Source organism: Dermacentor variabilis, chromosome 6, assembly GCF_050947875.1.
Source record: "Dermacentor variabilis isolate Ectoservices chromosome 6, ASM5094787v1, whole genome shotgun sequence".
Classification (NCBI taxonomy): Eukaryota; Metazoa; Arthropoda; class Arachnida; order Ixodida; family Ixodidae; genus Dermacentor; species Dermacentor variabilis.
This window is the reverse complement of record NC_134573.1, coordinates 159447572-159470573: the sequence shown is the minus strand read 5'-3', so window position 1 is coordinate 159470573 and position 23002 is coordinate 159447572. Positions and strand designations below refer to the sequence as shown.

At 51.7% G+C, this 23002-nt stretch overlaps 1 protein-coding gene across 4 annotated transcripts in view; it reads left to right on the top strand.

Annotated features, from left to right (window-relative positions):
* The window catches only part of PlexA (plexin A), a 350566-nt gene that overhangs the window by 162654 nt on the left and 164910 nt on the right, over window positions 1-23002 (top strand). For 2 of the 4 annotated variants that reach the window (XM_075696441.1, XM_075696439.1), the window contains exon 1: window positions 9025-9806. The exons of the other annotated variants lie outside the window; for them this stretch is intronic. The gene's annotated coding sequence lies outside the window, so the exon portion shown is untranslated. Of the gene's footprint in view, window positions 1-9024; window positions 9807-23002 lie in introns of those variants that run through there. 4 annotated transcript variants of the gene reach the window in all.

Sequence of the window (23002 nt, the reverse complement as noted above, 5' to 3'; positions counted from 1 at the left end):
ACCGTAACCTGCTCTGAGCGAGTGCTCGCACAACTGCGCGGCGGGCGCGCTGCAGCGACCGGGTCTTAATGGAACCGTAAGCGGTTTTTCTCGCTGCGGCATCGACCGGATGGCAAAGTGAAAGCATTCAATATTAAACGCACGACCGATGCCACGGCACGCGTCGTCCCGGTGATGCCGAGTGCGCGACGACCAAAAAAATAAAACAAGAAAGCTGCTTTTAGAAAGAACCCCGGCGCTTATACTTACTCCGAGCATCCCCGTTTCGTCGTGCTCTCGATCCCTAACACAGTGATAAGGTCGACGGCGGTTTCACTTCGCGAGCCTGAAATATTTACAGGGAGCTTTTAGCCCAGTCTTTACTCTATTCGCTACACGTGCCGCAACAAACCCGCTGCTTTTAGACTTGTATTTCCAGCGCTTTTGTTCTCTCGCAGCTTAGAGTAGAAGACCCCGCGCTGGGAGTGCTTACATACCTGCGTGGATGGTTTGCGAAACCGCACGCGCTGACTGCGTGCGTGCGTGCTCGTTGCCTGCCCCCGTGCACGTGGCGAGCGCGAGTGAATCGAAATCGATAGGCACATGAATGTCAGGCAGCGCTCCATGCGTGGTTCTAAGTCGGGCTTCCGGCGACTAGCGAATGCGGCTCGGCAAACCGGCGGAGAAGAGGCGAGGCGCTTGCCTCTCGGTTTGCGCCCTGTGAACGGAACATTTTTATTGCGCCGGAGCCTGTTAAGTGGTTCTCGTATGTGGGAGAAATCCCCTTTTAGAGATATCGAACGCATATGTCTCGCGTAAGCTAAGCTATAGAGGGAGCTTATAGAACCGGGAAGATAGCGTACGGCTCACGGCGCCACGCGCAATACGTTAGCCATCTCCAACACCGGGGAAGTACAGCATATGCACCGAACTGCTGTTCTTGGATTCCTAAGATAGGTTACGTTTCGTAATGCAGACGTACGCATGAGACTCGGTCGATGCTGATACCTGAACCATTTGCAGCAGGAGAGGGGACCATCTGCTCTCGGTGCTCATGCGCGGTGTTTATCCTCAGGAACGACCTAATCCTGTGCTGTTTAGCTTCGACTACTTGAGTATAGAATCCGCATATTTACCGGGATATGAACGATGGCCGTTCCATCTGTCTAATCACCGTTTCGAGAAAGGTTGATTGGTGGTTTACTTACCCAAGGGTATAATCGAAAGGAACAGTGAGAAATGGGTCGGTCGCAGCAGCCCTAACTACCTCGTGTAAAGCTGCAAGTGTGGTGGCGGGCACGTTAACTGTCCCGTGTTCGGGTTCCGCGTCTATTGCTTTGTTAAAACTCGATATGCAAAGAGAAAGAGAGAGGTCATAAGGGAAACACGGGCAGGTTAACTAGGCTGAGCCCGGTACGCAATCCTGCACTTGGGAAAGGAGGTTGAAAAATGAGACGGAAGAGAGAAGTTTACGCTTTGCACTGGTACACACACAATCAATCGTTCAGGTTAGGTTAGGTTAGGCTTCTATAGTGTACGTCCCATAAGCGATTTCGGTTTTACTCGGATGTCTTGGACATCGAAACGTGAGGGCGCGACGTGGGCGGGTGAATCACAGGATGCTCTCCGAATAGCCATTTCTCGCGAGTCCCGCGGTGTGAATCAAACGCGCTACTACTTCGCTCGACGGTTTCCAGGCTCTGTTTGGATCGGACCGCTGGTACGATCTGTTGGGAACTCGGCGCTGACGCCCGTGGTTGTACCTGGGTCGCAAGCCCCAAGGGTAGCGTTGGCCTGGCGGCCTGGGGTACAACGGGAAGCATCCGAAGGTCCCGGCAAAGCATGAGTCGACTGGTAACAACGAAACAACTTGTTTATTTTAACATCGCAAAGAGTTGGCGGTCAGGTTTGACCGAAGTAGAGAGACGGGAGAGCACTTCACTCAACAGAAGAAATCGGAGCCCTCCCTTTGGCGTCCGGGGGCAGCTGTTTTTATACTCTCGCAGTTGAGGGCAAGAAGGAACCCCTCAAAAGACGAGCACGTGAATGTACAATGGGCTAATGGTGACGCACACTGTCGTAGCGATGCCGTAGCACCATGTCGAGCACGATCTCGTAGCATCCTGTCGTGGCGCTGCCGGTCGGACACAATGACTGTAATGAGAGGATGGTCCCTGCTTTGGCATCGCCTGTTTCGGGCACAATGACTGGAACGAGATCCCTGCTTTGGCATCGCCTGTTTCGGGCCCAATGACTGGAATGAGATCCCTGCTTTGGCATCGCCTGTTTCGGGCACAATGACTGGAATGCGAGGATGATCCCTAGGCGGTCGCATCGCCGCAGTCGCGCCTGGAAACACCTGGCGATGAGTGTTGCGGCGACGACGATCGGGCCAAAATGTCTGCCGCCCCGCCGCAGTCGCGCCGGCAAAACCACGTGTCGCAGGCGAAACGCAACAGACCGCCCCGCCGGGGGAAGGAGATCCCGATGGACAGGGGACTGCATCCGCTGTCCGGAGGGATGTCGCTCGATGATGCTCATAACCGAAGTCGGGCGTCCCTCGACGTTTCTTGAGCGCAGCGCACAGAGAAGGCCTCGTTCTCTCGTTCAGGTTCGCACGGGACACTGCAAAGTGACTTCGGGAGAGTTCACATTTTTGTTCTCGTTCCCGGCAAGCGTTAGAACTACGCTGAAACTCAACCGCTCAGTCAGCAAGCACGGCACAACCCTCACTAAGCCCTGCCAGGCTCTTTCCCCTTTTTATACCACTGCCTAGTTCCCTACAGTAGTCTAGCATCACTCAGAACGCGTCCACAAATTGAAAAATTGCACTAGAAAGCATATCATCACTTTGAAACACTAAACAAAAGCAATATGTTAAAAAAAATCCTGCCTCAGGAAGAAAAACATCAGTAACAAACAATTTTGAGGCTGATTCCTACGTTAGGGGCTTCGACTTAAGCCATCGGCGTTACCGTTGAGACTCCCCTTTTTGTAACGCACCTCAAAGGAATATTGTTGTAAAGCGAGGCTCCAGCGCAGGAGGCGGCCATTTTTGGGAGAGATGGTCTGCAGCCATTGGAGAGGGCAGTGATCCGTCTCAATGATAAACCTCGAGCCGGCTAGATAGCATGACAATTTCTGAACGGCCCACACGAGACACGCACACTCTTTCTCGGTGGCGCTATACGCCTGCTCACGACTGGTCAGCTTACGACTAGCATACAGGACGGGGTGTTCTACTTCTCCATTTTCCCGTTGGCACAGTACAACGCCCATGCCTCGCTCACTAGCATCGCACTGAACAATGAACCCTTTTGTATAGTCTGGCGATCGTAGCACAGGCTGGCTTGTTAGGGCACTCTTTAGGGCGCTAAAAGCTCTTTCCTTTGTCTCGTCCCAGACGACTGTTTGAGGCTCTGTTTTTCTTAGAGCATCCGTCAGGGGAGCCGCGATATCAGAGTACCTAGGGATGTACCTCTGATAGTAGCCGGCGACACCCAAGAACGACCGAATATCGGTCTTGGTGCGCGGTTGCGGAAAGTCTCGCACAGCGGCCACTTTTATTTCAGAGGGGCGGCGACGACCCTGACCAATCACGTGACCGAGGTAGACAACCTCGGCCTGTGCTAACTGGCACTTAGGAGCCTTTACTGTCAAGCCCGCTTCGCGCAGGCGGGTTAGCACTGCCCGCAAGTGTGTCATATGCTCAGACCAGGATGCGGAGAATATCGCTACGTCGTCTAGATACGGTAAAGCGAATTCTTGCTGTCCCCGCAACACTTTATCCATGAGACTTGAAAAACAGTATGGCGCGTTCTTCAAACCAAAACTCAACACTTTAGGACGGAATGTTCCCATTGGTGAAATGAACGCCGCATACCTACTAGCCTCTTCTGTAAGTGGAACCTGCCAATAACCCCTGACAAGATCTAGGGTGGAAATAAACTGAGCGCTACTAACTTTCTCAAGGCGCTCCTCGATGTTAGGGATCGGATAAATTTGATCCTTAGTGATGGAATTAAGCCTGCGGTAGTCGACGCAAGGACGAGGTTCCTTGCCCGGTACCTCAACTAAAATCAAAGGGGAGGTATAATCACTCTCACCTGCCTCAATAACACCGAGCTGTAGCATTTTCTTTACCTCAGCCTCCATAATATCGCTCTGGCGGGGTGACACCCGATACGCCTTGGATCGTACTGGCTCTGTGGAGGTAAGTTCTATATCATGAGTAAGTACAGAAGTCCTACCAGGCCTCTCAGAGAACAGACCTTGAAACTCTTGTAATAGCTGGTGTAGTTCGGTTTTCTGCTCGGGCGACAGCGGTGCTTTACTGATAAGGTCACTAATGACTTGACCGGTGTCTTCCCTGTTCGTCACTGAGCCTAGTCCTGGAAGCTCGACCGGAAGCTCTTCAGGAACGTTTATCATCATGCACACCACGGCTTCCCGTTGTCTATAAGGTTTGAGCAGATTACAGTGGTAAACTTGCTGTGCTTTCCGCTTTCCTGGCAGACTTACCACGTAGTTAACGTCCGACAGTTTCTGAACAATTCGTGCTGGGCCCTCCCACTGCACGTCTAGTTTGTTGTTTAGCGATGTGCGCAATATCATGACCTCATCGCCAACCTCAAAACGACGGGCCCTGGCTGTCCGATCATAATAAACCTTGGCCCTCTGCTGGGCCTTTGTCATTGCTTCACCTGACAACTCCTGTGCCCTTCTTAAGCGTTCGAGGAGCTTAAGTACGTACTCCACCACGACTGGGTCGTCGCCCCTACCTTCCCATGATTCTCGAAGCATGCGAAGCGGAGATCGAAGCGAGCGACCGTACACCAGTTCAGCTGGCGAAAACCCCGTAGCTGCATGCGGCGCGGTCCGTAAAGCAAACATCACCCCAGGCAGACACAGCTCCCAGTCAGTTCGATGTTCAAAACACAACGCTCTCAACACGCGCTTCATGACGGAGTGGAGCTTCTCCACGGAATTCGACTGTGGGTGGTACACTGAGCTGTGTAACAGCTTTACCCCACACCTTTCGAGAAAAGTTGTCGTCAAAGCGCTAGTAAACACTGTGCCCTGAGCTGATTGGATTTCCGCAGGGAAACCAACTCGCGCAAATATGGACAGTAGTGCATTGACTATCTCAACTGAGCTGAGTTCTTTAAGCGGCACTGCTTCAGGGAACTTTGTCGCTGGGCAGATCACAGTCAAAATGTGTCTGTACCCCGTGGCTGTTACCGGCAGAGGTCCCACTGTATCAATAACGAGCCGTCTAAAAGGCTCCGTTATGATAGGTACCAATTTCAACGGCGCCCTTGATTTGTCCCCTGGTTTGCCCACCCGCTGACAAGTGTCACATGTCCTCACGAAATGGTCTGCGTCCCGAAAACACCCTGGCCAATAGTACTCTTGCAAGAGACGGTCCTTAGTTTTCTTAACTCCTAGGTGTCCGGACCACGAACCCCCATGTGACAAGCGCAACAGATCCTGACGATAGCATTGAGGCACGACCAGCTGATCGAACTCCACTCCTCTGCGGTCTAGATACTTCCGGTACAGGACTCCACCTCTTTCCACAAAACGCGCAGTTTTCCTGGCGATACCCTCTTTGACATTGCAGCGCACGTTTTCCAGGCTGCCATCCTTTTTTTGCTCGGCTATCAAAGCCGTCCGGCTGACTTTTAGCAACCTATCAAGTCCGTCTGACGTAGGCGCGATGAGCAAATCAGTAGATAGCTCTTCTAACTTTCCCGCGTCGGGCGTTTCCTCTCCAGTATCTGGCGCCTTTAACGTTACAGACTCAAGTTTATTCAGTTCGGGCGTGCTCGGAATATCAGCTTGCTGCGCCTCTGACCCTTTTTCGTTGTTTGATAACGTCGGCCCCGCAACTACCGCCTTTGCAGCGAGCTCCCGAACCTTCGATCTGGTTAAGGCCTGAACACTAGCTTCACCAAACAAAAGCCCCTTCTCGCGCAGGAGGTGATCGGACCTGTTTGAAAATAGGTACGGGTACTGGGGTGGCAGCATAGATGACACTGCCGCCTCCGTCTCAAGCGCTCCGAAAGGTCCTTCAATAAGCACCTTTGCTACTGGCAGACACACGCTATGAGCTTCCACGGCTTGCTTGATCCACGCGCACTCGCCCGTGAACATATGGGGTTCTACGTAAGACGGGTGAACTACATCCATCGTAGCTGCGGAATCGCGAAGCACTCGGCACTCTTTCCCGTTTACGAGGAGGTCTCGCATGTAAGGCTCGAGAAGCTTCATGTTCTCGTCAGTGCTGCCTATTGAAAAAAACACAACTTTTGGTGTTGTTTCCGGACACTGCGCCGAAAAGTGACCCGGCTTCTGGCACGTATAACAAACGCCCGCTCGCCTCATCTCGAACCGCTTTCTGCGTTCGGCTTCGGCTGCCGCCGTCTCCTTAGGTTCGGTCGCACTGCTTCCACTCGCATCCGCACTACGCGTGTTCCCCTTTGCTCTCATGGGTGTGAACTTCGGCCTCTCAAACTTCGAGCCAAATTCACCCTTTTGACCGTCCTTAGCTCCGCGAGCTCGACGCGTCACAAACTCCTCGGCTAGCTCAGCGGCTCTAGCCACCGTACTCACGTCTGGCCTATCCAAGACCCAGTATCGCACGTTCTCCGGTAACCGACTATAAAACTGTTCTAGCCCGAAACACTGCAGAACTTTATCGTGGTCACCAAACGCTTTCTCTTCTTTGAGCCACTCCTGCATGTTCGACATAAGCCTATACGCAAACTCTGTATATGACTCACTTCTGCCTTTCTCATTTTCCCGAAACTTCCGACGGAACGCCTCCGCAGACAGCCGGTACTTTTTTAGAAGACTCGATTTCACTGTGTCGAAATCCTCTGCCTCCTCTCTATCCAAGCGAGCGACTACGTCGGCCGCCTCGCCGGGTAACAAAGTGAGCAAGCGCTGTGGCCACGTTTCCCGAGAGAACCCCTGCTTCTCGCACGTTCGCTCAAAGTTAACCAGGAACAAACCAATGTCCTCTCCAAGCTTAAACGGCCGCATCAGGTCAGTCATTTTGAACAATACTCGTTCTCCTGCACCGTGTGCTTGACTTCCATTACGAGCGCGTTCCATCTCTACCTCAAGACGCTTCATTTCCAAAGCGTGTTGACGGTCACGCTCTTGTTGCTCTCGCTCTTTCTGTTCTTTACGTTCACGCTCTTCTTTTTCTTTCTGTTCTTTAAGTTCGCGCTCCTGTCTTTTTGCAGTCTCTCTCTCTTCAATGGTCTCAAGGCATTCCGACAGCTCGTCATCCTCAGCCTCTAACTCAAGAATAGCCTTTATCAGTTCCGGTTTTCTTAGTTTGTCTGAGACATCCAGACCCAACTCTCTTGCAAGCTCCAACAATTTCGGTTTGCGCAACGACTTCAAATCCATGGCTGCTCTGAATGCTGCTTTCTCTACTGCTTACTATTGTCTTGCCGCAAACTAACCCGGCAGCAACGACAACCACAATTACCAGCTCTGTTTCTGACACTAACAAAAGCCTGGCAAAGCTCAGAAGAAGAAAGTCCCGCACTCACCAAACCTCGCAGGCAGGAATTCCGCGCAGTCGTTCCGCTGCAGGCAACCAGTCGTCACACAGGGCTCGTTGCACTGCTCCCGGATCGTCGTTGAGCTGCTCAGCATACCGTCAACTGCATCTCTTTGCTGCTGGCCTCCGTTGTCGCGATCTCACCGCTGGCAGACAGTTGTTTGAAGTCGGAGGCGATCTCACCGCTGCCAACCAGATGTTTGGATCGGACCGCTGGTACGATCGGTTGGGAACTCGGCGCTGACGCCCGTGGTTGTACCTGGGTCGCAAGCCCCAAGGGTAGCGTTGGCCTGGCGGCCTGGGGTACAACGGGAAGCATCCGAAGGTCCCGGCAAAGCATGAGTCGACTGGTAACAACGAAACAACTTGTTTATTTTAACATCGCAAAGAGTTGGCGGTCAGGTTTGACCGAAGTAGAGAGACGGGAGAGCACTTCACTCAACAGAAGAAATCGGAGCCCTCCCTTTGGCGTCCGGGGGCAGCTGTTTTTATACTCTCGCAGTTGAGGGCAAGAAGGAACCCCTCAAAAGACGAGCACGTGAATGTACAATGGGCTAATGGTGACGCACACTGTCGTAGCGATGCCGTAGCACCATGTCGAGCACGATCTCGTAGCATCCTGTCGTGGCGCTGCCGGTCGGACACAATGACTGTAATGAGAGGATGGTCCCTGCTTTGGCATCGCCTGTTTCGGGCACAATGACTGGAACGAGATCCCTGCTTTGGCATCGCCTGTTTCGGGCCCAATGACTGGAATGAGATCCCTGCTTTGGCATCGCCTGTTTCGGGCACAATGACTGGAATGCGAGGATGATCCCTAGGCGGTCGCATCGCCGCAGTCGCGCCTGGAAACACCTGGCGATGAGTGTTGCGGCGACGACGATCGGGCCAAAATGTCTGCCGCCCCGCCGCAGTCGCGCCGGCAAAACCACGTGTCGCAGGCGAAACGCAACAGCTCTAAGTTAATTATCGGTCGGCTGGCTGCGTGTCCCTTTCCTGCTTTAGTCCGTCTTTTTCTATGTCTTCCTTTTTTTTTCTCTTTTTCTTTTCTTTCTTCTCCTGGTTAATAACATGTTCGTGGTGCCGTTTCCAACTCTGGGCCCCGATTCTCTCGATTGTCCCTCACTGGTGGAAGAGAACATCTCGCCGGTTGAATAATGGACGCACTTGGAGGACCCGTGGCGCCTCTGCAAGGGCTTCGCCCGGCTCTCAGTGCGGAGAAAGGCAGCCCAGTAACAATGGCCCAGGGAGAGACACTCGTAATTAGAAATTCAGTGGAGGGAACAACGGCGGGGTTCCGTCGAACGCTGCGCGGGTGCGGCTCAGTCACTGGCGAGCCGTTGCCCGGGAGCGCCGGGAGATGGAGGCACCGACGAGAGGCTTCTCTCTTCCTCTCTCTACATGTCCCGGCATGCCCCGTTCACGAGTGTCGCCCTCGCCCGCCCGCTTTCGGTTCGGCCAGTCGTCCTCCAGCGCCGCCGTAGTGGCGCGTCGTCGTTCGTTGCAGTGAGTGGAGCAGCGTCTCGTTGCGAGCGGTGTGTGCGTGTGTGTGTGTTGCGGGATGCTTGGGCTGGCGGCTTGACTTCCAGCTCGAATCGTGTCATCGGTCGGATCGCCGCGCCGTTTTCCTCTCGTCGCCATCATCCGTCTGTGAACGCGTCGTTTCCGCGCGGTCACGTAGGTCGAGTTTGCGTTAGTCGTGGACGGTGTGACAGAAGCGGCGAAAGAGAAACGTCGTCTGCGATCGAAGGAATTGCTGCGGCTGTCTCTTCGGAAGCCGAGCTCGGCTTCGAGACCTCGTTCCGTGCGGATTACTGGTGTGGCCTATCACTGGAGGCCTTTCGCTGTGCAGCGCTCGCGGGGCCTCCGCTGGTTTCGCGTGCTTTGTGAACAGGTGCTGCTGCCGCCTGCATACCAGCGCGATCCCCCTTCTGATCGGCGCCTGGGCTCCTCCCAGCTTGGCCGCCGTCCGAACGGGTCGTCCTCCTCTCCCCAGGCTCGCTTCTCCCCTTGGCAGAAACCAGCTCGCGCCGAACACTGACCTTGCAAGAAGGCGCTGGGTTGGCCGTAGCTGAGTTGTCTCGTGTGCTTGACGGTCCCTGCAGGAATACATGGTGTAGTTCTCTTTTAAATTATTATTACAAAGCTTGATATCGGCGGTTGTGGCTGTGCTCCACGCATCCTGGATTAGACTCCTGACACAGCTCGTGTTCGGCGCACCGGAAGACAACCCATCTGCGACGTGTTGGTAAGCTCCGCGCTTGCTCCTCGATTCCTTTCCAGGTGACGTCGCGCGACATTAGCTTACCTTTCGTCGGTGTCCTCGCGGGCGTACTTGAGCCGACTTAAAGCTCACTTGAAATTGAAGTGGGCAAAGCGACGCACTAGGAATTGCGTTACTCGCGTGTAAGTGTCGCGGTACGTGGAGTACATTTTGACTGGTGTGCTTTTGGCTTGTTGCGAAGCCCAGAAGTCGGTGTAGGCGTATGCCTGTGCTCGCTCAGCAGCACTGGCATCGCGTTGCACTTTTGCATCGTGTGCCTTGGTGGCCTGCCTCAATCACCGTTCTCACTCGCACCGTTCGCGACTGATTATCCCGCATTCTCTACGCCTGTGAGGGCCCCTGAAAGAGTAAGAAAAATAAAATAAAGTAACTAAATGTATTCAGCACCATTATCTTTTTTTTGGAATCATGTTTAAGCGCTCCTTCAATTTACCACATTGCTTGGAATTTAGCAAAAGGAATTTGCGGTTTCGCCCGATCGACGAAGCACTGACAGCGAGAGCAAGGTTCTGCGTTGTGATTGATCTGTTCATGTTCTAAGTATACCCGAATCCGTCTGACGCGGCATACGCGCGTGCTCGACGATTTCTTGGCTCCCTGAAACGCTTTAAACACGCCGTGTAGGGCCTGTAATTGCATCGCACAGGTTCCACAGCGCTGTCCGTATAAAGAGCCGCGCCAGTAAGATTGCATCACTTTCACGTTTGATCACTGTTATTGTTTTGCACTTCTAGTATTTACTGGGCTGAGAAGATTTGAGATAAAATCCCTGCACTGTGAATTTTCTGTTTTGTGACGTTGGTTTGCGGGCTGCCATTCTCTTAAAAATTCTGCGGAATAATTCGGTCAAGAACATAAGACGTGGCCTGACCAACTTTGGCTTTTGAGCAGTATTGCATCTACCTTGCACGTACGACTTGCATAAGCCCAAAGATATTCGGAACGTCTCAAACACGACGACGGCGAAAATTCGCCTGGCGGTGCCCATTTAATTGCTGTCGCAATAAAATGGGATAATAAGAACCATCGCAAGCTAAATAAACAAGCATGGAGACATCGCCAAGTGTGTAGTAAATGATCAACCGATGTCGCCCTAAGGTTCAGCGCGCAAGACAAAAGTATTCTTTGCGCATCTGGCGCGATGATACCGCTCCCCGCCACGCAGCTTCCGAAGCAAGTGGCCACCCGTCGAATCCACGTCTCAAAAGACGGCAGGAAGCATTCGGGCGTTACCTCGGCGCCGCCCGGTCCTTTTGTATCCTCGACGCTCCGTCACGTGCGGTTAAATTCGGGGGCCGCGACTCTCGTTCCCCGGGCACGGCGGCGCGTTATCTAACTCCTTTCGCCATCGCGCGTGCGCTGGACGCTGCGTCGGCGGGAGGATGGGCCGAAGCGCGTATGGCGCGCCGCATTGGTCCTCCTCTTTGTGGCGACCAGCCGTCTTACTTCTTCAACTGCCAGGTGCAGGCGCCGCAGTAGTCGTCAACACGCTGCAGAAGATTCCGCCATTCTTCATTCCTTCAGCATCACAAAGAGACCGCGTGCCGACCCGCTTGTAGCGGAGAGTGGAGAAAAGGGAACCGGGAACGAAATGCGGATCTTTGGGTCTGTGCAACGCGTACTCACTCTGGCGGATTGGCGAGGAGTCGTTGTTTGTACCTATGGCTGAAACAGGGCCGTGTCTTCATTTACCAGCTTGGCCGGCTTCTCATTTTACACGCTTCTCATCTCACAGCGCGAAACGCCCCCCCTCCCAGAATCTTGCTCTTGACGCAAAACTGCCCTTTCTCAGTAAACTTGGGTTATCGGACGCCCCCCGAATAATGCAGTAGGCATGCGTATTGCACTTTCGCGTCGGAGCTCTCCTGGAAGCCCAGAGATGGTTCGCCGCGCCTGCCTCCGCTAACGAGCCCTCGCCTGCTCGCAGTGCATCTACGCGGCAATTGCGCTGTGCCCTTACGCCAAGCTGCGACCGGCGGCTGCCGTCGTCGTCGTAACGGCGTCGTTTTGTCCCCGGCGACCCCGTTCCGTGCGGCGACCGACTCGTTTTGTGTGCCCCTCGACCCGCGCCTCTGCCGCCGGCGAACGAGGACAGCCGGCGGAGGGGCCTTTACGTTTCTGTCGTCCCCCCCTCCCCCTTCTCGCTTGCAAGGAACGTTGTTGCACTGTGCGCTGGCGCGGCTCTTTCGCAGCGCGACATGCAGCATGCGGAAGCTCCTTTTTGGCGCCTGGCATCGCGCTGGAGGGAAACGCTTTGTCTCTCGAACCAAGCGGGGTCGGCGTTCCCGCTACATCTGGCCGGTCCCGCGAAGCCACCGGGTGGTCCGCAAGTTCATTGTGGCCTCCCGCCTTGGCCCTTCGGCTGATTAACGCTCCTGTCGCGTCCATCGAGGCGCGGCGGCTTGGACGTGTTGGATAGCGTGGCCTTAGAGACGAGGAAGCCGCGCGCGCCACCGGATCTCGGAGGCCATTCCTGTGGCCTCGGTGCGCTGTCCAAAGAAAGTGACGAAGGACTAACCGACAAGGGACAAAGGATTCGCGGATCCGGCGGCTGCCGCTCATCGGTGGAGGCGGAATGCAAAAACGGCTGTGTACCGCGCTTTGGGCGCACATCGAATAACCTGTGGTGGTTGCAATTAATTGGGTTTTAACGTGATAACCTTAAGGGCCCCATGTCGCAGAAAATCCTGCGTCGGCGTCCTGCATCCAGCGTCTCGGCAAAAGTCATTTCGAACCACGCATACCCAACCAACTGCCATGTAGTGCAAGGAAGTTACTGAACTAAATGAATTTCTCAATATAAAACTTGTCAGAACAATCGTAAAGTACGGCTTACACACAAGCTACGGGCATGATAGACTTAGATTGTAATTTGAATATACTAGAAAACATAATACTGTTACGCAGAAACTCAAAACAGAAGCCCCTTTTCCAATTTTTCTACCATTCATAAAGAGGCCATGGCTTCCGAGATTTGCGTGCGCCGGCGTGCGCAAATCTCAAAGGCCATAAAGCGGTGCGCCCGGTTACTTGCAACACCTCCAGATGGCGCTCGCCTCCACCGCATCACAGTAGGGAAAAATAACTAGGAAGCTTACCATCAAGTATACGGTGACCTGTATGGTGAGCAACATGGAAACAAAGAGCGTCAAGCAGAAAACCAGAAACTGAGGTAATCTCATGGGTGGCGGCACAAGAAGAGAAACCTGCTATGAGTAACTGCTTAAGAGGAGAAAACGAAATCACGAAAGAAACAATTTGTGTTAACTCAAATAGAAGCTCTTTACTTTTCCAAGGGAGATCAGGATTCTTAGAACAAACAACAAGGAAGAAGAAGCATGTGCTTGCTGCGGCAAAGCTAGGGAAACGATGGAGCATGTTTTATTAGAATGTGAAGATATCTGCCCAGCGGTCGATTTAGGCACATCTGCCCCCCTTGGAGCCCTTGTGTTCAGCGAGAGCAGGAGGAAAGTAAACATATCCGCTGTAGAGATTAGTAAGAGGCGATTGGAAGACTAGTTGAAGAAAAGTAGGGAAATGACAAACAACGGAGGCCTACAAAAATAAAGTTAACAATAGGAGTTCAGAAAGTTTGATGCTGAGAATTCATCGTATGTGTATTTTTGTTCCTTTTTTTTTAGCATAGGTAGGGCATTGGGCAATATAATAACAAGAGGTTGGTGGCGCAACGCACCACCCCATGCCAAAGGGCACGTTCATAGCGTCCATCCATCCATCGCGGCCCACTAAGAGGCCGCGTTTCTACCAGAAACTCTTCTTCGTGCATAGTGTTCGCCGCCAGCGTTTCCCGGTAAACATTACGGTTACATAAGTAGCAGTTGCCGGGAAGCGTGAGAAGCAGTCAGGGATCTTTAAATGCTATCGCGTTCCATTCTTGAAGGTTAAGCGTCCTACAAATTTTCAGTACTGTACCTCTCATCGTCTATGGATTGCTTCCGGACGTGCGTTCTGCTTGTTAACACCCGTAATTCAGTCGTTACGTTTTAGCGTTAGCCCGAGGCACGCTGTACTAATTCCCAGTGTTGGCGGTGGTGAGTTCTAGTAACAGGCGCGTTTATCCTAGCGGTCTGTATTAGGAACGCAAGAAAAAAAAAAGATGTAAAGCCGCTTTGCAGGTTCTAACCTACCCTTTCGGAAGCCCAATGTGTTGCAGGCACGCATCATGCGTCTTTGCGCCATCGAGTCATCGCATATCCGTTGTGTGTAGTGTGCGTTACTGTCACGCTTTCGTTTACCACGGGAGGGATAACCGCGCTTCTCCGCCCGCGTTCACCTGGTCAATCTATCTGTAGTGGGCACACTGGACACCCGCTGTGGTTGCTCAGTGGCTATGGTGTTGGGCTGCTGAGCACGAGGTCGCGGGATCGAATCCCGGCCACGGCGGCCGCACTTCGATGGGGGCGAAATGCGAAAACACCCGTGTGCTTAGATTTAGGTGCACGTTAAAGAACCCCAGGTGGTCAAAATTTCCGGAGTCCTCCACTACGGCGTGCCTCATAATCAGGAAGTGGTTTTGGCACGTAAAACCCCAAATATTATTATTGGGCACACTGGACGGGCGAAGCTCGGTTCGCCTCGCTGCACAAATCGACGCGGCAACAAAGGCGGGAGCGAAGGAACGATCGCGCACCCCGAGCGAGGTGAGAGGGGTGGGGAGGTGGCCCAGCGCGCCGGGCTGACTCATCGACAGCTCGCGGGACCGGCCCGGACCGGAGCAACACCTCACCGCAGCGGGCTGCTGTTGTGCCGAAGAATAGGCGGGGAAAGTACTAATGGAACAAAGCAAAACGCTCGAAGGGTGCCTCTGCTGCTCTACCGCTTTGGTGCCCGTAATCTTGTGAGCTGTTTCCCTCTCGGCTGAGCCTCCGCCTAACTTTCTTTCTTTTTTCTTTTTTTTTTTCGCGCTAATCGAGGCCGTTTCTAATGCCACAACTATCTCGACGCAGAGACGTTGTTGGGACACTACTTGTATGGAACTCTTTCTTTTTTTTTTTTTAAACCCCCGCCCCCCCGGAGAGCTCCCGATAGAAGCGGCAAGTGTGCGCTCCGCTATCTAACCCAAGTTTTGTTCCCTCGACCTCTGAACTGCCAGCACAAGAGAGAACGGACGTCGTTGTGGCTGAAGTTGAAAAATGAGTAGCCTCCAAGCGGGAGTGTTTTCGGCGTCTGTATCGCTGGTGATATTCGAAAGTTGATTGTAGGCGCCCAGACCGTCCGATAACTCGCCGGTGGCGTGAACGTGGCAGTTCGAGTTATTTACACTTGCTCCCGAATTTACTCCTGTAATATCGGGCTGACTCACCTAAACATTGCAGATCGTTTACGCCCTTCTACAGAGAGTGCGTGGCATCTGTTCCATGGCTTGACTTCTCGTCAATTCCGAGTGGCCGAGATTAACCCGAGAGCAGCACCCCGCCCATTGTGGCAGGCCCTGTCGATTTGGGACATCAGGACTCGGCAATTCTTCCTGCTGTTATATCATCCGATCACTATTATAGATTTTGACGACGAAGGAAGTAGGAATATTCCACGCTGTTCGTGAGCCGTGGTCATGAATGTTTCGTGAGACTTGTTTTAATTCGACAGCGAATGGACGGGCAAAATTACTATTTGCTATTCAGCGTTACAATTAAACGAAGCATACTCAATATGCGTGAGCGTGTTCGGTGCTCTAGAAAAAAAAAAAAAAAGGGCGGTTGAGTTAAGAGGATAGCCGAATTAACCAACGTCGAGTTAACGGAAGTCGGCTGTGCCTAGTTGGCACGATAACTTCAGCGCCGGACACGTGTCGTTCCACTACTCGCGCACCGTCGAGTGTTGCCGCAAACAAGGCCGTATTCTGTTTCTGTTTGTCTGTGTGGCTGTCACAGCGATGGCTTCGAACCAGGCGCCTTTACATTGTTGCCTTATTCGGAAGTGATTGAAAAGAAGTGCTACGAACGTGTTCATACAAACGCTTTTCGTTGGGCTACTTCGGGCGTCAACGTTCTCTTTTTTTTCCATGGCGGCGTGGCTCACGTCAAGAGCCAGCATCAATAGATGCCGGATCCCTCTGCCTTGGCAACTTTCCTTGCCGTTATTCGTTTCTTCTACTAGATAACTCACCTTTCCTCCCACCGTGCTGTGCAAGTCGTGGGAAATCGCGTCGTGAAGGGCGGCGGCGGCCCGGGACTGTTGGCACTGCGTCGCCGCGGAATGCGCCGCTCCCCATTCGCCCGCCTCCGCAACTGCTCCCGCCGCACTGCCATTCTTCCTGGGGCTCGCATTGTCTGCCGCCGCCTGTTATTTGGCCGCTTTCGGGGACGTCCAAAATCTTTAGCCCGAGGGGGTTTCCTCTTTGGTCATTGTGATTTGGGACGACGCTCACAACACTCTCGTTTTCTGTGTTTATGGTTTTTTTTTTTTTTTTTTGCGGTGCTTATAGGTGCGCCCCGTCGAGTGTTCCGTTGGAATTCGCTCGTTGCCACCCCCCCCCCCCTCTTCTGCCAATACCCGGTCCTGCGTTTTGCGGCAGTCCGCGAAGTGTTTCGCCATTGTCCGCCCGGGACCTTCTCTCGGTGAGTGTCGCTCCTCGAGTCGAGACTGTCGTTGGTAGCTGGTGATTTGGTGTCCCGTCTTGTTGCCGTGTGCACCGGCGCAAAGGCTTTTAACAGCAACCCCCTTCCCCCCTCCCGACCCACGCGCGCACACACACAATTTTCCACGTTCTTTTGTTTTCTCTTGTAGTTCGGCTCTCTTTGCTCTCTCTCTCTCTCTCTCTCTCTCTCTCTCTCTCTCTCTCTTCCAGCTTTTTCGGCGGATGAGCTGACTTTAATCTTTTTTGACTTGTCAGATGATTCGGCATCCAGTGCCACACTCCACCTCGCTCAAAAGAAATGACGTTTCATTTCGAGTATCGCTGGCAGAGGTGTGCGATGCCCTGCGACTCTGCCCGTTTACCTGTCAAGCCACACCTTTGTTCAATCCATACACTTCCGCAGCTTTCTTTCTCTCAGTAAGGCGTTAGTGTCGCTGCTATAGATTGTGTGCGATCATCTAAGCTTGCGTCTTCTCTTTTTATTTTTCTTGCTAGGTGCATTTCACTAGGTGTTTGACCAGAACGCATATATGCGCAGGTACCCAGCAGCCGTAACTGATTGGTATGATCCTTGCTCTTTGCTTGCCTTAATCGTGTGAGTGAAGCTTCATGGCGGCCCCGAAACCTATATACGTTGTTTGAGGCAATGTTCTCGTTTCTCAAATTGTTGGCACTCGATGAACTACGTTGCAGATGTTTTCGTCTCTCTTTTCGAGCGTGCGCGCTCACCGTTGTCCTCGTTTCCGCCAGCCCACTGTGAACGGGTTGATGAGCGCGCGCACTGGGTTACGTATCGCCTGTTGGCGACGTCTCGGGGTACTTGCTGCGGTCATCTGATGCTGGCCTTCGTTTAGAGGCGATGCTATCGCCTGGAGGAATGAAGGTGGCGTGTGAGAGTCTCGGGCGGAAACACCGTGGACCTAACAAGCAGCACCGCGCCTGTCTTCTGCACACGAGTGGCCTCGAAGTTGCACATCTCCCAACATTGCGACCGTCTCCGAGCCAAATTTTTGCGTGCGTTAAATAACACACTGTTTGTTGACTGTGGCACTTGGCGTCGAGATAAAAGCGGCGCACCATTACAACGGGTAGCGTAAGCGCGTTAAAAAAATGAAGAAGAAAAGAAACGACAATCATGGCGTCACACACCTTCGCATCCCGGAAGAAAATCGTTCGCGTCCTCCCGCTGTATCAGCGCGAGGCAAAACAGCCCGTCCTCGGCCACCTGGTGCTTCCTGGTCGCAGGAGGCGCGGCAGTCGAAAGCCGAGAGGCCACCGGGTGATCGGTGGGCGGCTTGCGTGAGCTTCGCCGCCGAGTTCCAATTGGACCGCGTAGGCGTGTATGCTGCACGCTGCGTGTCCGCAGCCTAGGCTGCGCTCGGCGCGTCCGTGCATCGCTTGTGTTGACCCCTTTATTTTACGTTTACACACACAGCTTTGGAGCGACTTCCGGTTAAGCCCTCCGGAACAGCACGCGGTACAAAAACGCGTAAATATATAGAGCACTTCCGCTGGCACTTGTTTTGCTGTGCAGCTATAGAATGTTGGACAAGGGAATTTTACTGCTAAGTATATAACAAGAAAGCTACACGCGTCAGCTGGACGCTAGGGGCACATGCATTATAACAACACACGAATAACTATATACATATATAGTAAACTATGGAACCAAATACTTATTTTTCCTTGGCTAGCTTGGCGGGGAGAAATACGTGACCAGAAGTTTGCTGTAGTCACAAACAAACTGCTGCCGTAGCGCGGATAAAACGGTCTATACATAGACGCGTCTTTCCAATGTTCTTTGTTTGTCTGAGAACACCTTACGTTATTCGCACGGTGTCCTACCGGCATTTAGTGGGACCTGTACGTATGACCGTTCCCCTGATGGAGAAGCAGGTAAAATACCCATATAACTTGACCTTTACGCGTTCTCTTGTCATAACATCACTTAATCTCATAATGGCGTTGGATATAATAATAATAATAATAATAATAATGAAAATAATAATAATAATAATAATAATAATAATAATAATAATGACAATAATAGTGATTATTATTATTATTATTATTATTATTATTATTATTATTATTATTATTATTATTATTATTATTATTATTATTATTATTATTATTTCTTGGCATCCCCTTTGATACAGAGCAGTGATACCCGCCGAGCCTAGTTTTCTCTGTTTCTTTTTTTTTCGTTCTATCATTTTTGTATTCATCTCCTTACTCTTTTTTTTTCTCACTCTCTTCTTCTGCACTTCTGTATCTACTTTGTACCGCTGCCTATGCTGTATCAATGTCTTCCCTGCTTTTTTTTCTACCGATACTCTACCTGTTTAGCTTGACTGCTTACTGGTTGATGCTTCCGTCCACTTTAAATCAAAGTGCTTCTGGAAGGTGTGCGTTACCTATGGGTCTCACTGGGGGAATCCCTCCGCGTTACATTATGATGTGCTCAGTGATTTCCGTTCTTTCTTTTTTCTTTTTTTTTTTCCCTGGAGCATGCACATGCCTCACCTTGTTGCGAAGTATGTTTTTGTCCTCATGCAACCAGCTCGGGCCTCAAAGTGTAACGCACTGGCCTCTGTGTTATCGTACAGGTTCTCCCTTCTAACTTTCTTGCTTCCCGTTGTTGGAGATCTCCATGGTCTATCGTACAGATTTTCCCTTCTAATTTCTTTCTTCCCATTCTTGTAAATCTCTATGGTATCTTTTTTTTTTTTTGCATTCGATTCGCCGTCTCCGTTTCTCTCGCTTTCTTTCTGATGACTCGTGGTTGTCTATTTGCATTTTCATTTGCACTGTTTTGGCTGCTAACTTTCTTGACCTCTTCCTCCATTCTCTGTCCACGTTTTTCATGTGCTGATACTTGTACGCTTTAGCCGCCCATCTATTTTGATCGGTGTTCCTGAGTTATTCTTCACAGCTAATTTTGCTCTGCGCTTCTGTGACTTCAAAAGAAGCCCAATTCATCCCATATCACCCTGCACTGCCTCATTTGCAGTTTTACCGCGGGCTTCCAAAGCCAAGCGGCCTACCAATCTTTGGTTAACTTCCGAACCCTACAGGATATCCCCTTTGAAGCACGGAATAGAATAGATGCCGTCTTTTGGACATTTTCTCGCAAGTACCGCTGGCAAAGCTCATTAAAATAAAGATAAGGACTTGTTGTTTTCCCAATTTCGTGTACTTCGCAGTGCTAAGTATCCGATAGGACGCTAACAGTATCGTCTAAATCTTGTCCGTGTGCCTAGTGGGATGTACCTTTTTGGCAAAGGCTGTCTGTACTCCCCTGTGTGCGGACATCTCTCAGTAGGCTGTGATTTCTCTTACATCCACCGTGTCGCCAACGTTTATGACGCTGCAGTGAGGCTAGGAAAAGTGGAACTGTGTGGTGATGTCGGGGCAGGCAGTCGGCTTGCGCCTTTTGCCCCTTAGTGCTTGCAGCCCGCGTCACTGCACGCAATTTCTTGAACATCCCCGCTTTGATTGACCGCCCGAGGTTGCCCGCAACGCTCCTTTGTTCTCGCGTGCGGTGCTCTATTTCCGAGTTGTTGACGGAAGTGGATGCGCCATGATCTTTGCCGATGCCTCCCTTTAGCGCATCGACTCGGATCGTCGCGGATAGCCACCCTTCTACACTACGTGTGGCGACCCTTTGTTAACTAGCAACAGGAAACCTTCGGCATGTCGGTGGGTGTAGAACACGAAACCCAACGCCACCGAGTTCTGGCGGTGTGACCCTCCATTTTTGTTTTGGCGTTACAGAGTATGATCCCGGTTGCCTTTGTGGGGCCTACTGTTACATTAGGACACTAGAGGACGCCGGAATTGCCCGTTCTTTAACGGCGACAACTTGAAAACTGTATTGCGCTTCCATGGTTATACAATAAGCAAGTGAAGAGTTAAAGGGACTCTAAAGCGAAACAATAAATCAGTGTAGACTAATGAAGCATTGTTTGAGAACCCTGCAGGCAGTCATTTCAAAGAAATAGTTTGGTTATTAGGTGGAGAAACTGAAGGTCCAAGTATCAGTATTTGAATTTCGCGCCGAAACCGCAGCGCCGGAACGTCAGCGTGACGTCAGGGATTCCAAAGTATGTTTTCGCATTTGGGCCGCGTTGGCTGAATAAATGTTCCCGAAACTTGCCATATTTAATATTTGGTTCCTTTAGAACACAATACAGTCAATCTGTACCGTTATATATAATTAGTAGGCCCAAGAAGATGCCATCAAAATTCAAGACGTCACAGCCCCCAGGTGCGGGAACTTAAGTAGGCGTCGCCACCCGTATTTCGTTCTTGCATTCTTTCTGGCTTATGAAACGTCTTATCGTTGTAAGAGTGGTGTTTTTGGTGTTGTATAACGGTAATTTACTGATGCAGAAGAAATCATTTTTCACTTTAGTGTCCCTTTAACTTCGTCTCCGTCTTTCCGTTTAACTGTCATTCAGTCGTCTGCATATTTTGCAGTTGGTGGCTGCTCCTCAAAGTCTCGTGGACGGAAACGTAAGCTTCTGATCCGCTGGTAATTAAGTATGCATGCGCTCTTTCGATAGAGGCTCGGCAAGTTCTTTTTCGGGACTTTCTTGCTGTCGTAATGAACACCGTGGTCTAACTTTTTTTTCATGCATCATGTGAAGGAAAAGGCAGAATTTAGACAGCATGGTCTTACGTCAACCAATAAATGTTGATGCGCATTTTGACTGTTAATGGCAAAGCCCTGTAGCATAAGTGTTGGCGAGAGTTAATGACAACGGTACCAGTAAAATTCCTAAACTCCGCCCAAGGTTCTCGTTCGGAGCAGCGAAAAGCAAAGACGAAATGGAAGGTCAGTGTAAGACACTGTGAATTTATTTATTTATTTATTTATTTATTTATTTATTTATTTATTTATTTATTTGTTTGTTTATTGCTTGCTTGCAGCTTCCTTGCGTCGCTGCTGTTAATAGCTTCATGCGGAGTGTCTCGAGCACTGCTGCGGCCTCTGACTCGCCCCATATTTGTATACGCGTATGTTAAGGTCGCGCTATGCTCTCTGGCTTCCTCGTCCTGTTCAACTTCTTTCGCCGAGAAACTCGCCGGGGCGAATACGAAACTAAAGGGCTCTCAATTCCTGCGAACTCGGGGTGTTCCCTGCGCCACGCCTTTCGCGCAGAGATTCAGTCGACGGACCCGCAGCGTGATTTCGGCGTCTCCATGGGAACTCTGTTTTCGTCAACAACGCCGCCGAGTGCGTGCGCATGTGCGCCGAGAGAACTTATCGCCTCGAGTCACGCATTTGCGAAAGGCGCTACATATTGGCCGGCTTGCACGCATCGCGCGCTTTTTCTTTTTTTTTTTTTTTTTACATAAAGGGGGAGGCTATAGGGCGTATGCATTTCGCAGCCACTCTCTCTCTCTCTCACTCTTTCGCTTCGTTCTCTCCCTTGGCGGATACACGTGGGACGTCGATGAGGGCTCATCGGCGTGAGATATGCGCGAGGGGTAGCGTGGGCGTCGATCCCCTCTTCTGCGCCCCGTGTTTCCTCCCCCCCCCCCCCCACCGATCCCACCGCAATCATAGCAGAGAGCTTGCGACGCAGGCGGATGCCTGCGGACCGGTTTTCCACTGTCCGCGTGCCTCCGGGGGCGATTAGCGTCGGACGACGGCGCGCGCCGTCCGATGGGATGCCGTGCGGTGCTCGTCTCTCAGTCCAGCCAGCTAGCAGCAGCAACCAGCCTTCCGGTTCTTTCTTCCTCGGATGGGCCGCAGCTCCGTCTCTTCTGTGGGTTGCTCATTCGCTGCCCCATCTCTGGAATGCAGCGCTTGCGCCGTGTGGTTACGCGCGTCGGTGCGGAAAACTAGCCTTTTTTTTTCCCGCGTAGCCGGAGACTCGTATATACGGTGGTACTACATGCCATAGAGTTTCCGGCAAAAATCACCAGAGAGACTCTTGGCACTTAGCTGTCTGCGGGTGTAGAGTCAATGACGCTATCTTTGGTAGCATGTAGTAGCGTTGTGTGGGTGCTGCAAGTATGACGATTCGGCCGGCACAGAAATGAGGGGTAATTGCGAGAAAAAACAGCGAAGCAGCAGCACTAGGGAAAGACAAAACGCGGGCGCTGACTGTCGACTGCTGGTTTACCCGGCTGGTTATTGATAGTGAGCGCGTATGTTGTCTTTCCTCGGTCCTGTTGCTATGCGGTTTTCTTCGGAACGATGCTTAACCAACTGTAGGCCAACTTCGCGTTGTTGTGTCGGAGGGGTAGTAGATTAACTTAAGCTTATTTCTTCTGGCTTTAAACAGCTTTGAATATGCGCCATTTCTTCTTTCACAAGATGTTACATTACAAGGAGGGCATGACCAATGATTATTCATTTGCGCAGGTACTTATTGTGTTGCTGTTTCCAGAAAAGCATGCTCTTCAGAAATTTCGTGAGGCTTAACGTACACTGCCACCAGACCGCGCGAAGTCGGAAGCAAGATTACACTAGTCCGCGTACTACACGTCATATCCCATGGTATGGCTGATCGATCGCAACGCAAGTTATTGTCTAGTGCGTAATTTT